We start from the raw sequence: 15,345 nt of genomic DNA on the forward strand, positions 1-15,345 counted from the left end.
CCACTCAGCCACAAACTGGGCTGCAGGTTGCAAGCAAAAGGAGGTGGTGCGAGTCTCTTCCGCCTCCTCAGCAGCACTAAGGATGTTTGACTGCGACTGCAGGAAGCAGGCCTAAGACATTAGTTGGACATCCCTCAAGGGTTGTGGGCTGCCAGAGGGATGTCTGACTGCCAGTTTAAACCCGATCCCCCCGGGAAGCAGGCCTAAGCTGTCAGATGGACATCCCCCAAGGGGTCTTGGACTGTGAGAGGGCACAAGCTGGGCTGAAGGACCCCAGCCTCTTCCTCCCCCACCCGCTGTGCACAAATTTTAGTACACTGAGCCTCTAGTGTACTTATAAGAATATCCTCTCTGTTTGCTTTTCTGGATTATTAAAACAATAACGGGGGACAATGAATATAAAAGAAATTTGTAAATGGCTAAATGTTGTGAAATAATATTAAAATGATTCATTATTATGCAACATGAATGATTTTTTTTAAAGTATTTGAAACAATTTATTCAGGAATTCATAAGGAGGTCATTTTAGGATAACCATGCTTATTGTTACAATAAGAAAGCATGTAAAATCAGACACGCAGAAATGAACATCACTCAGACACAAGAGTTTTGCTTTCCCTCCAGGCTAATGGGATTGATTTTATGCACAGTGCTCACCTGATAACTCTATTAGCCTGAGCTTTTCTTCTTTTCTTCTTTTCTTTCTAGAAATGAGTGGGACTGATATACAAGTAAAATCAAATAAAGACAGGACCATTGACCCAACTGCAGCCTGACAACTGTGACACAGAACACCTTCCATTCACAGACTTTGAGCTTGGTTTTGCCTCATGAGGCCTTCTGAGCTGTCACTTTGACTTAATTGTTTCTTTGTGGAGTAAGAACCGATAGTCGACCATGATTTGTGTTGATTTTCAATAAAGTTGCTGCCAGGGGTATTTTAGCCAAAACATCAGCCTGACAGCTTTAGTGGCACAGTGTATGTGACACTAATAAAGAAATGGGAAAAAAAATTTCCTGGTATTGTGAATTTTCTCCACTTCCTTTCGCAGGTGGAATTCTAAATACTGCGATAGGCAAACCAAACCTACTTGTATGTCATTTGCACAAATAATAAACATGTACTCAATTAGTCCCAGCTATTAGAAAGCATTCATTGTCACAACCCTATCTTACAATGTGAGTTGGGAGTGGGGGGGATGTCTGCTTTGTCCTTGACCTCTCATTGGTATGGCACTAAAACACAAATATAATTTTTTTTGTTTTGTTATTTCTGGGTCATGAATGCTGAAAAAATCAACCACAGGATTCAACATTTAAAGTGGTGTGTGTGTGTGTGTGTGTGTGTGTGTGTGTGTGTGTGTGTAGAAAGTACTGACAACATTAATTTGCTCTCCTACCATTTACGTGAAGCTATGTTGCATACGTGTAGGAAGAGTTTTGTATATCATATCGATAATAAAGCATAAACACCATGGTGTCCTGATGCCAGGGTGGAACAAGAGCAGGAGAAATTTATTGGTACATAGTGTGTATTTGCAGGGTCTGGGGGGGTGTTATGTGCTTGTTTAATTTTCAGAAGAAAAACAATCAAAACAATTATTTAAAAAATTAATATGTGTGGAGAGCTAGGCTAACAGAGGGAGGGGAGATGGGAGGAAAGGAAGGAGAGAGCAAAGGAGAAAGTTTGCAGCCGAAAAACAGAGTGGAAAGGCACTGAGGAGATTTTGAGATTTTTGCACAGGTTGCAGCTGTTTGTTTACCTAGGTAAGATTTCATAAATTATCACTCCCATTGCTCACTTTGTTGACAACCCTGTTTATGACTTTCTTACAGAGCCAAGCTGCCAAATTTTATGTGATTCATTGCACAGAAAGGAGTCACAAAAGCTTATTTCAGTGTAAACCTCCCAACGCAGAGACTACAACATCAAGACTAAGGTTTAGAACAACATATATAAAAATTAATTCAAGATAACAAAATATTTGAAAGTCAAATAAATGCTATAGAATTTCTGGTTACAAAAATGTTATCAGAAAATAATAAATTCCTATTTACCCTTTACTTTTCTTCTAATTGACCTGTGTTATTTCAATTCAATATGTTTATGATTAAGGATCAAAGTAAGTTGTTTTCTGTCACTGTGGCAATGGTCATCTGACTCAATTATTTTGTGTGTAACAATCAGCAAGTCTTTCATATGTTAATGTTGTAGTGTATCCCCCCCCATCTTACAAAGGACGCCTCAAAAAAAGTCAGATTATGGAGTCATTTATTTAAAGGCCGGCAGCATAGGAGGGAGCAAAAATGTTCAAGACTTTGCAGCCCCGAACAGCTTGCCACTCTGGCTTATACTGGCAGAATATCAAAAAAATATCTATTAATCTTTGGGTCTGGAATGAGGAACCTGTTTTGCGATTTTACAGAAGTAAAACTGAGCAAGTTAGTTATCTAAACTATCTATGAATCACTGAATGGACAGATAGAAACACTATCTGGGACAGACCACCTGGACAATTTCGAATAATTGTGCTGTCCAGGTGTTGGGATCCCTGAGTCAACAGGAATGCACTATCTGTAGCAACTGAGGAAATTTAAGATAATTGAACTGTCTTGGGTCCCAGGAATGTGCTTTGATGACCGGTGAGATCACAATCAATGGGATATTCAAACCATCATCAATGGAGTATTGGGATAGCATACATACGTTCAGAAAGTCAAAATAACTTTCTATTGTCCCAGCAAACAAATAAGTACAGAACCCAAACAGCAATTGCTACTTCCATACCTCATTAATCCTTATAGAATAAAAGCACATGATAGCATTTTCAAATACTCAACTCATACCCTAGTAATAGGAATATAGTTAATGTTTTCACAACTTTCAGTTGTTGACTGCCAAGTAGCAGCACAGCATCACAGCATCACACCTTGCTCATCCAGTTGGCATTCAAAAGTACTACTTTGTGAAGCCAGTTTAATACAGGGGCAAGGGACGGTTCAGAACATTGCAAACAACTGATTGTGTGAAAGGCAGACATATGGAAAAATTTGTGGCCAAGGGAGATATACCTTAATGGCAAAACATTTTCTTCTAAAATATGTAAAAAAGGAAAACATCCTTTTGCCTAATACGACCCGCTGTGTATTGCAGAGGGAGCAACTCCAATTCACACCTATGAAGAAGCACAGGTGGTGTTGCTTTTACAAGTCAGTTCATTCAGAAGCAATTGATTTCACTTAATTTGGGAGGCACATTAATCCTATGATGAAAGAAAAGGAAAAAAAAAAAAAAGCTTTGCACTTGTACCAATAGCCTGCATCATTTTTATAGCCAGTTGTATATTGCTAGATATCAGATTGCTATCATAATGAGCAATTCTAAACTACTTTTCACAGGTATCTATTTTATTTTTGTATCTTTAAATATATTTTTACTGATGTCAGAGAGGAAGGGAGAGGAAGAAAGAGATAGAAAATCGATGATGAGAGAGAATCACCGATTGGCTGCCTCCTGCATGCCCCACACTGGGAATTGAGCCCACAACGGGGGCATGTACCTGACTGGGAATCGAACTGTGACCTCCTGGTTCATAGGTCGATGCTCAACCACTGAGCCATGCCAGCCAGGTACAGATGTCTATTTTAAATGGACGTAAGCTACTTTTCACAAATATCTATTTTTTATTCTTACTCAAGAATATTATTTTTCATTACTATTGATTTTTAGAGAGAGAAAGAGAGAGAAAGATAGGAACATCAACTTGAGAGTGAAACATCCTTCAGTTGTCTCCTGTAAGCCTTCCAAATGGGAATCAACACACAACCCAGGTATATGACTTGACTGGGAATCAAACCTGCAACCTTTTGGTGTAGGAGACAGTGCTCCAAGCACCTGAGCCATCAGGCCAGGGCACAAATATCTATTTTAAATAGACATATATTTGCTATGTACAGCTACCTCATATAGAATATTTTTTCCTGTTTGTAGAATTTGGTTTTTTTCTATAGACGAAGCAAGGATGGTTATTTCTTTCAGCATATTATATGGATATGTATATTTTAGGTTAAAGATATGCATGTTTTAAAGTATTTTGATCGTGTCTACAAAGTTTTATCCATTCTCTACCAATACTCGAGTTAAGTCAGTTTTTAAGTATTCACTAATATGACAAGAAAAAGACCATTATTTTTAGTGTAATTTGCGTGTCTTTTTAAATGTTTAAGTTAGGGCATTTCAGCATATATTGGCAGTTTCTATTTCTGCTTTCTCAGATTGCCTATTCACATTCTTTGCCCCTTTTATTGAAAGAATATGACACTTTGTCTTTTATTGATATGTGTGTAGTTCCACTTATCATACATAATAAAGTAACTAGTTTTTCATCATAGCATCCTACATATTATCTCCTATGTTATATTTTTTTAAGGTTTTATAATACACTACAGGCCCGATGCATGAAATTCGTGCAAAGGCCTCAGCCTTTGCAGCTCCAGCTGCCTCAGTCGGCACTTGCAGCCCCGGGCTTTGTCTGGAAGGTGGTCCAGAAGATTCATCCGGATGGTCATTCTGCTGTTCAGTCTAATTAGCATATTGGCACTTTGTTATATAGGATAATAATAAGATTTTATATTTCTTTATTGATCAATAATGACTTTTATATCACAGACACATTGAGAAATTTAATTAAAGCAATGATTCTTTCCTTGGGGTAAAATATTCATTGAAATCTTTATAAGGAGAAAAGATTCAAAAGGAAGTCTCATGAGTTACCTGAACTCACTCGTGGAGTCTGTAAAGAAGAAAATTCCTTTCCTGTTGTCTCTTCTGAGCCATGCCTGTAACACCGCCCAGTGATGCTTTTGTAAACATCCATTAAATGGACATATATTTGATTATGTACAGCCATCTCATATAGAATATGTTCTGGTTCTTTTATTATCTAATCTATTTCCATATGCCCATTTATTCAGAATACTATTACTATAATTATATGTTATATAGATAAATTATCCCTTTTTTTAATAAAATATTTAACCAGTTATATGTCCCTTCAATTAAGCTAATATCCATTTTCTCATGGAGGAAAAAAAACCAAAAAACATTTATTTAATGAATATATTTGAGACTTATAAATTTATTAGATTTCATATGTTAAGTTTTCCCCCTTGGGGAAGACAGAATTTTAATATCTTTTAAGTCCTTGACAAATCAAGCAATAGGATAATGTAATTGATAGGTGTCCATTTAAAGCTATGTATTGAAATATATACAATACTAAAGGCATATCATTCTTAGGTGCTCATAGAGCATTTACAAAATATAATTACAATCTAAATAAAAATACAAAAAACTCAAGACCAATACATATACAGCTCAAATTATCCTACCTCAATGCAAAAACAAACAAACAAACAAACACACACACACAATTCATTTTATAGTAAAAAAAAATAAACTTAGAAATTTAAAAGTAAGCACAACGCATTCTCTCTAATAACTCTTACATCAGAAAAGCAAAATTCCAAATATGTTAAGGATATAAAGAAAAAGTCAAAACTATGAGTTGCAATTAATTCTATAAACAAAGCCAAGTTTATTTTGAAAAATCTTTATAATGGTAAAAAATGAAATTTGTCAATAATGTTGCATTAGAATAATGAATGACATAGAATGATTGCTGTGTTAAACTCAGTTACAAATATTTACAGCAATAATCCAAATTTTACAAATTAATAGTCTAAGTCAAGCATGTCAAACTCAAAGGCTCACACAGGCCAAATAAACGAGGTTTAAGTTTAGGTGGGCTGCAAAAAAAAAAAAAAAACAACAAAAAACCAAAAGCTTCAATTTTCATAGAAACATAGGTTTATTTCTATAGAGACATGCTAAATACAAAGGGCTGAGATAAGTGAATAATAATGAACATAAAATAATAGAACACTTTAATAAAAAATATTTTTTCTTGAACATTAACTTACCAGACACTGAATAACTGCACAAATTAATAAGCATAGCGCAAGTAAACCTACTTTTCTTATTCTCTGAAAGCAAAATTTTCCTGTTGCGCACACCAAACAAGTCAGTCCAAGACCAATGACGTGGCAATCGGCTGCTAAAATATTCGCTGCTAGTGTTAATGAAGAGAAATGGTGCGCCTGCGCATAAGGCACTTAAGGGAAATGAACGGAAAGCGATTATAGCAATCAGTCATTAGGGAATGTTGTAGTTCATTATTAATAATTATGTATAACAGAAAATTGTAAAAATTAAGTTATGAATTTTTTATTAAAAGATTTGTTACATACTGTTATATTAGCTGGGCCACAAGAATATGCCTGTGGGCCACAAGTTTGACATGCTTGTTCTAAGTGAACAACTTATTACATTTTACCAGGAAAATAAGGGAATGAAGGATTTCTTTAAGGGCTACAAATACAGATGATTCTCCTTCTTTTATTTTAAAAGTGTGCTATTAATCTTTTTACAAAAATTCTACTTCAAAAAGAATTAAACTTAATACAGTCATATGTGGAATAATGTGTATGTGGAATGTGTGTATGTGGTTTATCCTATACTAAAGGCCTGGTGCATGAAATTCATGCATGGGGGGGTATTCCCTCAGTCCAGCCTGTACCTTCTCCAAGCCAGGAACCCTCGGGGATCTGGCCTAAACCGGCATTCGACAAACTTCTCACAATTCTGGACCACTGGCTCCTAATCACTCACCTGCCTGGTCACCTCTAACTGCCCCCCCCCCCCGCCCACCTGCATGATTGCCCCTAACTGCCTGCCCTGCCAGCCTGGTCGCCCCTAATTGACTCCTGCTGCCAGCCAGATCGCCCACACTACTCCCTCCCTGCCCATCTGGTTGCCCCCAACTGCCCCCTCTGCTGGTTTGGCTGCCCCTAATTGCCCCTCCCGCTGGTCTGGTAGCCCCCAAATGTCCCCCCCATTGGCCTTGTCAACCCTCACTGGCCACCCCCCACCATCCTAAGCATCCCCAACTGCCCCTGCTGGCCTGGCCAGGCGCAACTGCCACCCCTGCCAGCCTGGCTGGCCCTCATGGCCCCCCTGCCAGCTTGGTCACCCCACAAAGCCTGCTTGTTCAGTTGTCATCCCTTACTAACCCCCTGCTGACCTTGTCATAGGCAGCCATATTGTGAGGGTGTGAGGGTTAATTTGCATATTATATCTTATTATATAGGATAATGAAAGCTTAATATGCAAATTGACAGCAGAACCACCAGTGAAATGACCGGTTGCTATGATGCACACTGATCACCTGGGGCAGATGCTCAATGCAGGAGCTCCCTGCAGCCTGCAGGCCCCAGGCCAGCCAATGGACCCTCCCTAATTGCCCCACTGGTAGCCCCACATATTGGCCCTGATTGCTGGCCAGGCCTAGGGACCCTTCCCATGCAGGAATTCTGTGCACTGGGCCTCTAGTATTCCATACATGCAATGAAAGGATGATAAGTGTTAACTTCTGTGGAAGCAGTTTACTGGGCTGCCCTTCTCCAGAGACATCAGAGTAGAGTGGAGGGGAAAGAGCAAGGGAACAAGAGAGAGAGGTAGAAAGGAACACACTGAGTAGGCGATATAATGTCTTGATTAGCATCTTGCTCATATAAAAAAAAAAAAAAAAAAAAAAAAAAAAAAACCTAAGGAGGATTCAGGGAACCAGTTTTTACACAACCAAGATCTACTATAGAAAATAAAAGTATTTTGTGAAATATACCTAAAATATTCTAAACAACAAATTCTGAGTAAGACCTGTTCTCATCCTGACTAAAGGAGGATTTGGCAAGTTAATGGCCTTATTCTAGAGAGTTGAATCTTTATTTCAAATTATTTCTTAAATACCAGAGGAAATATTGTGTTACTGTTGTCCTTTTAAGGAATGATTCACTTTAAAAGGCTTATCTGTGTCATATAGTATTTGAAATCTATTCATGTGTATTGCTCTTTCAACAGCTACATGACGCTGGTATTGCTAATTCTATCTTCAGAATGAGGGAATCAAACTCACAGATGGTTAGGATCTTCTTCATGGCTACACAGATTCTAAATTGCAAGATTAATTAAATTAAAATTCTGTTTTGGCAGTTTTGAATGTTCTTCTGCTATTACTTGCTCCATCCTAAATATTTGTCTCACCCTCTGTTTCCTTTGCTATCTCACATAATATTAAACTTGGTCAGTATTTGTATGGTGGTAATAGAGACACACAACTTCAAATTCTACTCCTGGAAAGAACCTTCTTTTTCATTGTTAATACAAATGTAATTTAAGAGACCATGTTCAGTGCAAATGTGTCTTCACAACCATGCAAATATTATTTATCATCCAAGACAGCTTAGCTTTCAACATTTTTATGACGAAGGACCAGTACCAAATACTCCTGAGTCTATGCTTTACATTATTAGGGTCCTCACATGTTTAGAAAACTAAATGTATCTTAACATAGAGTGTCCCATATCAGCAGTTAGTATTGTAAATATTTTATTTTCTGGATTCCTTAAGCAGAGAAACTTTGCCTTCATAAGCGCTTTGCTTGGTACTGAGCAACTTTCATGCTCTTGACAAAAACTCATTGAGAAGTATTTGCCTCTGTGCATACACTGGCCTACTAACTCTCCTCCTGGACAACAATGTGGGTTTGTAAGATATTCAATGAAAGAAAATGAACTATTATTAGTTGATGTCATTTCAAAGGTACTTACTTCTAAAGACCAAAAGTAGTATCTGATATGAAGACAATGTCTGCTATAATTGCCACATATGAGGGAGGGGTGGGGGAAAGACAGTCTTGATTGGTCCCCTGCAGTAAAAGATTTTTACATAATCTGGTATTTATTTTCATATAAGGACTTTTCTTTCTCCCATGCAATTTAATTTTCTTGTTGATCTTTTCATTAATAGCAATGTCTGTTGTTTGTTTTTTTAATATGAAAGTGAATGTGAGAATCACTTAAAGGGCACCCCAACACCCATCAAAAATGTGTAAAAAGTAAGATCTTCCAGAAATAAATATATTTCTGTTAATTAGATATAGCTAACAAAAAAAAAAAAAAAAAAAAACCAAAAAAAATCCAATAGTCAGTGCTCTTTATAAAAGCTCAGGAGGTTTCAAAAAGCAAGTCCTCAGAGTTTACAAGAGGATGTGCCCCTTAGCAGGATACTGATCTCTGCAGACTCCTAAACAAAGCTAGCCAGCAGGCAGGTGACTTTGACTGGGAAAGTGATGTGACCTGGGGGAGTACATGGTGCATTGCTGCCCTGTGTGTCCTCCTGTGCCACAGTGGGTCTCAGGGTTAGAGGGGGCATCCTGCTATTTTTTCATGTCTTTTCCTGCCCTCTCTCTTTCTCTCATGCCCATGGCTCCCAGTTTCCCTCAGAAAAACTGTACACTTTTCTCACCAAGGCTGCAAGCCACCTGCTATTCAAATATGAAACTAGTAGAAAGCTAAATATTTAGGGAACAAACCAAAATTTAAATAATACTTTACATCTGATGCACAGTTTTCCCATCTTGGATCACATGCCACCCTATCCCCCCAGTTTAATTTGGCATACGAGGGTGATGAGGAAAGGGAACTGCCCAGAACTAGAGGCCTCAACAGGCTCCGACCACATGGGACCTTAGTGTAAGGAAGAGACGGGGTGGGCATGAGCCCATGGTCTTTCCTTTAAACTATGGTGCCTCTGATTATCTGCCTCAGCAAATCCTGCCTACCCGTTCAGTTGATGTTTGTTGGTTTCTCCTTTAAAGAGAAAATAATCAAGTATAACCACAGAGGAGGGGAAGGCAGAGCCTTGCAAATTGTCTCCAGCACTACTGCCTGCCAGCAGATTATGTTCAGATGACTCAGAGGATGTTCACTCTTCTCTGGAGATGCTTTGTGCTAATCTTGTCCCAGTTTCCCAGCAGAATAGTTTATTTCTCCTATTTCACCGTGTTAGCAAATGCAAATGCAAAGAAAGAGTGCACAGCCTGTGGAAAATTGACATCTCTCTGCCTCACCATGATTAATGTTTGGCTGCTCACTGGACACTCACTGTTCAATTCACCATTGTGAGGGCAAGCAGGCTTAAGCAAATCTACTAATGCATCATTTCAATTCCTAGATAGATCTCTTTCTCTTACTCCAAACTGCCACTGTTAATAAAGCAGAAAAATTAAGCACTACCAGCAACAGGGGGTAAAATGAAAGTGCAGGCATAAAACCTCACAATTTACTAAAGAATATCCCATCAGAGTCATTCAGCACCACTTCCCAACATTCTGACGCTCAAAATATGCTATATATAGCTGTTTTAGGGGGGTGTTTGTTTATGGTATATGTGTAAGTATGTGTGTGTGTGTGTGTGTGTGTGTGTGTGTGTGTGTGTGTGTGAGAGAGAGAGAGAGAGAGAGAGAGAGAGAGAGAGAGAGAGAGAGAGAGACAAAGAGAGAGAGACAAAGAGAGAGAGAGAGAGAGAGAGAGAGAGAGAGAGAGAGAGAGAGAGAGAGAGAACAGATGACAGGTAAATAGCCAGAGATAGTGACAATGCAAAAATACAGATTGCAAAAGCTCTTGTACATCCCTTTTTCTTCATGTTGAACTCTAAATCCAATGCAACAGAGGGTCTCTGATTCACCCGACACATCCCAAACTGCCAATTCAGACAGGACCTCAAATTGATGTAAGAATTTTCATATATGACCTGTATGGAAATATAGAAGTCACTACCCTTCTTGCACTCTGCCTAGAGAATCCAAACTCTTCCATCAAGAGTATTCAACCATTCCCTACTTAATGGCACCTTTCAGGAAAAAGTGACATGAATAATAACTAAATTTTTAAAAATATATTTTATTGATTTTTCACAGAGAGGAAGGGAGAGGGATAGATAGTTAGAAACATCGATGAGAGAGAACCATCAACCAGCTGCCTCCTGCACACCCCGCACTGGGGATGTGCCCACAACAAATGTACATGCCCTTGACTGGAATCGAACCCGGGACCCTTCAGTCCGCAGACCGATGCTCTATCAACTGAGCCAAACCGGTTTCGGCAATAATAACTGAATTTATTGAGCACATTCCTTGTGACAAGTCCTGTTCTAAACTGATAGGTATGTTAGTCCTTTGATTCTCTTTCCAATTCTCTAAGGCATGGCCTACTATTATCTTTATTTTACAGAAGAGAACTTTGAAGCTCGGAGATGTGAACTTTGAAGCTCGGAGATCCACAAAGGATCTCAGATCTAGAGTAAGACAGAGTTGAGATTTAAATGAAGCGATCTGATTCTAGAACCTGCTTGTTAAACCATAAACAATATCTGACTTCAGCAAGGCAATCCATTACTTGTCCCCTCCTTTCTGCATATCACAGAACTAAGCAGACAAGAGCAGCTGGACTCTGCCTTTGCCTAGGTACCAATACAGAGTCTTTATGAAATTAAAACGATGCACGAATAGTGGATCTCTAGCTATTGGTGCCAGAGTTTCCTTCTAGATGAAGTTAGGAAATAAAAGTGAAGGGCAGAGATTTCACCAGCACAGGTCTTCTCATGTAATGGGATCCATCCTGTGTGTGTCCTTGAATGTTCTTGATTCTTAATTTGGAATAGTGAGGTGGTTTTTGTGTGTGTGTGTGTGTGTTTTTTTTTTTTTTTTTTTTTTGGGGGGGGCGGTCTTTTTAAAGTGTGTGGTATTTGTCTCAGGCATCCCTTGCCAGTTCTTTCTATGGCTATGTAAAATGGAAAGACCCTTTTTTAAAAAAAGTATATTTTATTTATTTTTTACAGAGAGGAATTGAGAGGGATAGAGAGTTAGAAACATCGATGAGAGAGAAACATCGATCAGCTGCCTCTTGCACAACCAAGGTACATGCCCTTGACCAGAATTGAACCCAGGACCTTTCAGTCCACAGGCTGATGCTCTATCCACTGAGCCAAACTGGTTTCAGCTGGAAAGCCCTTTTAAAAAAACTGTATGATTATCCAAAGTATGAGGGTAGCTACTCTAGGTTAACTTCTTTCACATGGCTACAAATTAATATAAGAAAAGGGTGCAGGTTGTATTTCTGTCTAGTTATTTTGAGACTTGACACTAGGCATGAATTCCATCAGGTCTCTCAGCTGTCCTTGATTGCTGTAAAGTCCTGTGACAATTTTTATGACCTAAATCTAATGTACAACTCTAATTTCTAACCAACTGTATAGAGATAATAAAAAATGTTCAAATCAAATGTTATATGTTTCAGGTCAATGGGTAGCTGAACCTCTCCTGAGTTTGAATCAGTGACTTCAATATAAAGAAGATAATGGATGGGGAAGCATGTTATGAACAATGACCATAGATGATTGTCACTAATTTGAAGTTGCTGGTGCTTTTTTCCAGTATGATTTAGCCAATCTTTACTTCAACTGTGACAAAATAATAGGAATCTTTATTTCTCATTTGATTTCCAACAAGGCATTGGCTTGTAAATTGAATACTCTACATGAAATTTTTGAGACTTCATGAAGTAAATAAAAAGGCAAAGAAAGAAAGAAATAGAATATAAATCACCATAAAACAATGCATTTTTGAACACAGAAATAAGTACAGAAATATTTCTAAAGGGCATATTAGTACATGTGGCTAAGATTTCTTAATATTTTAATGCTTTATTACCGAGACTAGAACTTGACATTGATTACAGAGCAATCTCCATTGAGAGAGAGAGAGAGAGAGAGAGAGAGAGAGAGAGGGAAAGAATATGCTAAATTTAAAAGTTTTTACTAATTAAATAATATATTGACCGTATATTTTTGGACATAGGATGACATGGCAGAATATATTTTAGCCTTCTGTAAATTTATTACAAATAACTGTGATATAGATTATTTTCAAAATCAAGTTTTAACAATGTATTATCTCCTTTATTTATTTGGACTGCTTTAACTTAATAGGGAAACTAATTACTATTAACTGACAAATAATAAAACTTTTTGTCCCTTCCCACAGTATATTTTTCTACCAGACTATAATTTTAAGTTATTAAGCTAAGTGCCTTTAGGTTCTATGTAAAAATGCATATATGTCATCTAACAACTTATGTATGAGTGAGTCTTTGTTTTAGATAAAAATCTAGATGACTACATAGAAAATAAGTTTAATTTATGTGGAAGTTAGACAAGTTTAGAATGGAGGATGACAAAGTCTTGGGAAGACTTTGAGGGGATTCACCTATTGGAGAAAAACTCTAGGTAGCTAGAGATAAAAAAATAATCTTGGGTGTGAATCGAAATCTGAATGAATGTGGACTACAAAATGCTTGGTTATTAGTATGAAAAAAACAACTTTATGTACCTAATAAATTTTATCAACATTATTATTGTTACATGTAACAAACTGGCCATCTAAGTAATAGCTGGAATGGTGTCTTTAATAATAGCTTGTATTTATTGATTGTCTATATGTCAGAGGTTCAAGCTATTTGTCTATTTTATCTATTTTATATAGACTTATTAACCTCAATACTTCAAACTAGGTGTTTTGTTTTTACATAATTGCTAACTCAGTGTTAAGGTTTGTTTAATTAAAACCATGTGTTGCTCTAGTCTAGAATATGAGGACTTTCTTTTTTTAAAAAACACACAAAATTATCTTTTAAGAATTCCTTCATCAAGGTTAAAGACACTGTGCAGAGTCAGGGTATTAGTAAATACAATAAAATTTGCTTAAATTTCTAACTAATTATTAGCAATTAAGTAGAAACACCTGTTTTGAACATCCACAAAATGAGTTTGACAGTAGTAAGTATAATTCTAATTTAAATTACTTGTATTTGATTACATAGAAATTTTGAAAGTTAAGAAGAAAAAAGTGTTCAGGGTTGTTTTGTTTTTTCCCCCCTTTCCTTTATATTGATAAACTCACTTTCCCTTTATTGTTTTCAGCAGTTAATAAGAAACAATAGTGCAATCACTAGATTAATTACTGTTACTCAAGTTTACTGGAGCACAAATCAGAGTTAATGACATGTGTAGCAACAGAGAACACCAAAAAATATCTGGGTGTAGTATCTTTCCAGGCATATTAGGAACACACAGGTTAAAAACAAAAATGTTCAGTAAATCAGGATCTCAGGTAGAATTATAATAAGTTTAAGAATTTGTTTCTGTTCAATGGGATATTCATAAATTTAATATACTCTTCAGACCATGTTTACTTTTAAATTTTATTGTGACAACCTTCTATATGTCAGGTAGCTTACTAAAACCTAGATATAAAAGAAATACAATGTAGGTTTTGACTACAAACATTTTTTAAGTGGATAGTGTAATGTAAAGATGAAGCCACAGAGGGAGCATACAAATCTTGGGACTACAGAAGAAGGAACCTCTAAGTCATTTGGAGAATTAAAGATGAAATTTGAACAGGATCTTAAATGAGGGTGATTTTACAAGTAGGTAAAGTAGGATAGAGTATAATCTACATAGACAGGAAACTATGAACAAAGATCAAGTGAAATATGGTAGCAATCATACTTAGGTGAAAACTGCTGTTTGAATTTTAACCCTGCTATTCTGGCTTTGGCACTCGCTAAACAAAAGTAGTTGCCTCAGCTTTCAGACTGAGACCTGGAGGCTAAGGCAATTTTCCTGTGCCTGTGGACCAGGACCACAGGAGATTGATTCCCACTGACTCAGTAGCTTCAGGAGTAGAAACTGTAGATAACCTTTAGAGATTAACTGCTCAGCTCTGCTTCTGTACTATCTGCTATCGCAAGATAGGGCCACATTCCAACATCCAGCAGGATGTGGGTGGGGGCGACCCTGCAGGCTATTCCCAGCCTTTAGAATTTAGAATTTAGAACAAAGGAACATTTTTGTGGTTTGGACCTTTAAAAGGACTGCCTCCACCTGGAACAGGGTGGTCGTGAGTGTGGCCCCCTGCGTGTGGTGCTCTTGTGGCCGTCCTGGCCAGTTGAACAAATCCTTGCCTGCTTTTTTTAAATCAGTTATCAGCCTCTAGTGGTCTTATTCTGAACCCAGGGTTCGACCCCACAACACCAAGTAAGTGGAGAAAAAAGTGTTGTTCTTACCTAGCTATGGATCAGAGGGCAGCTGTGGGGAAAATAAATAAATAAATAAAAGGCCCAAGCAGTGTTGAGCTTCCACCCAAGAACCAGCAAGTCACTGGTTTGATTTTGGTCAGGGCACATGCTTGGGTTGTGGGCTCAGTCCCTAGTAGGGGGTGTGCAGGAGGCATCCGATCTATGTCTAATAGATGTTTATCTATCACTCTCCATTGCTCTCTCTCGCTAAAAAATCAATAGAAACATATATATATATATATATATATA

Source organism: Pipistrellus hanaki (genome assembly GCF_964339955.1).
Source record: "Pipistrellus hanaki genome assembly, chromosome: 12".
Classification (NCBI taxonomy): Eukaryota; Metazoa; Chordata; class Mammalia; order Chiroptera; family Vespertilionidae; genus Pipistrellus; species Pipistrellus hanaki.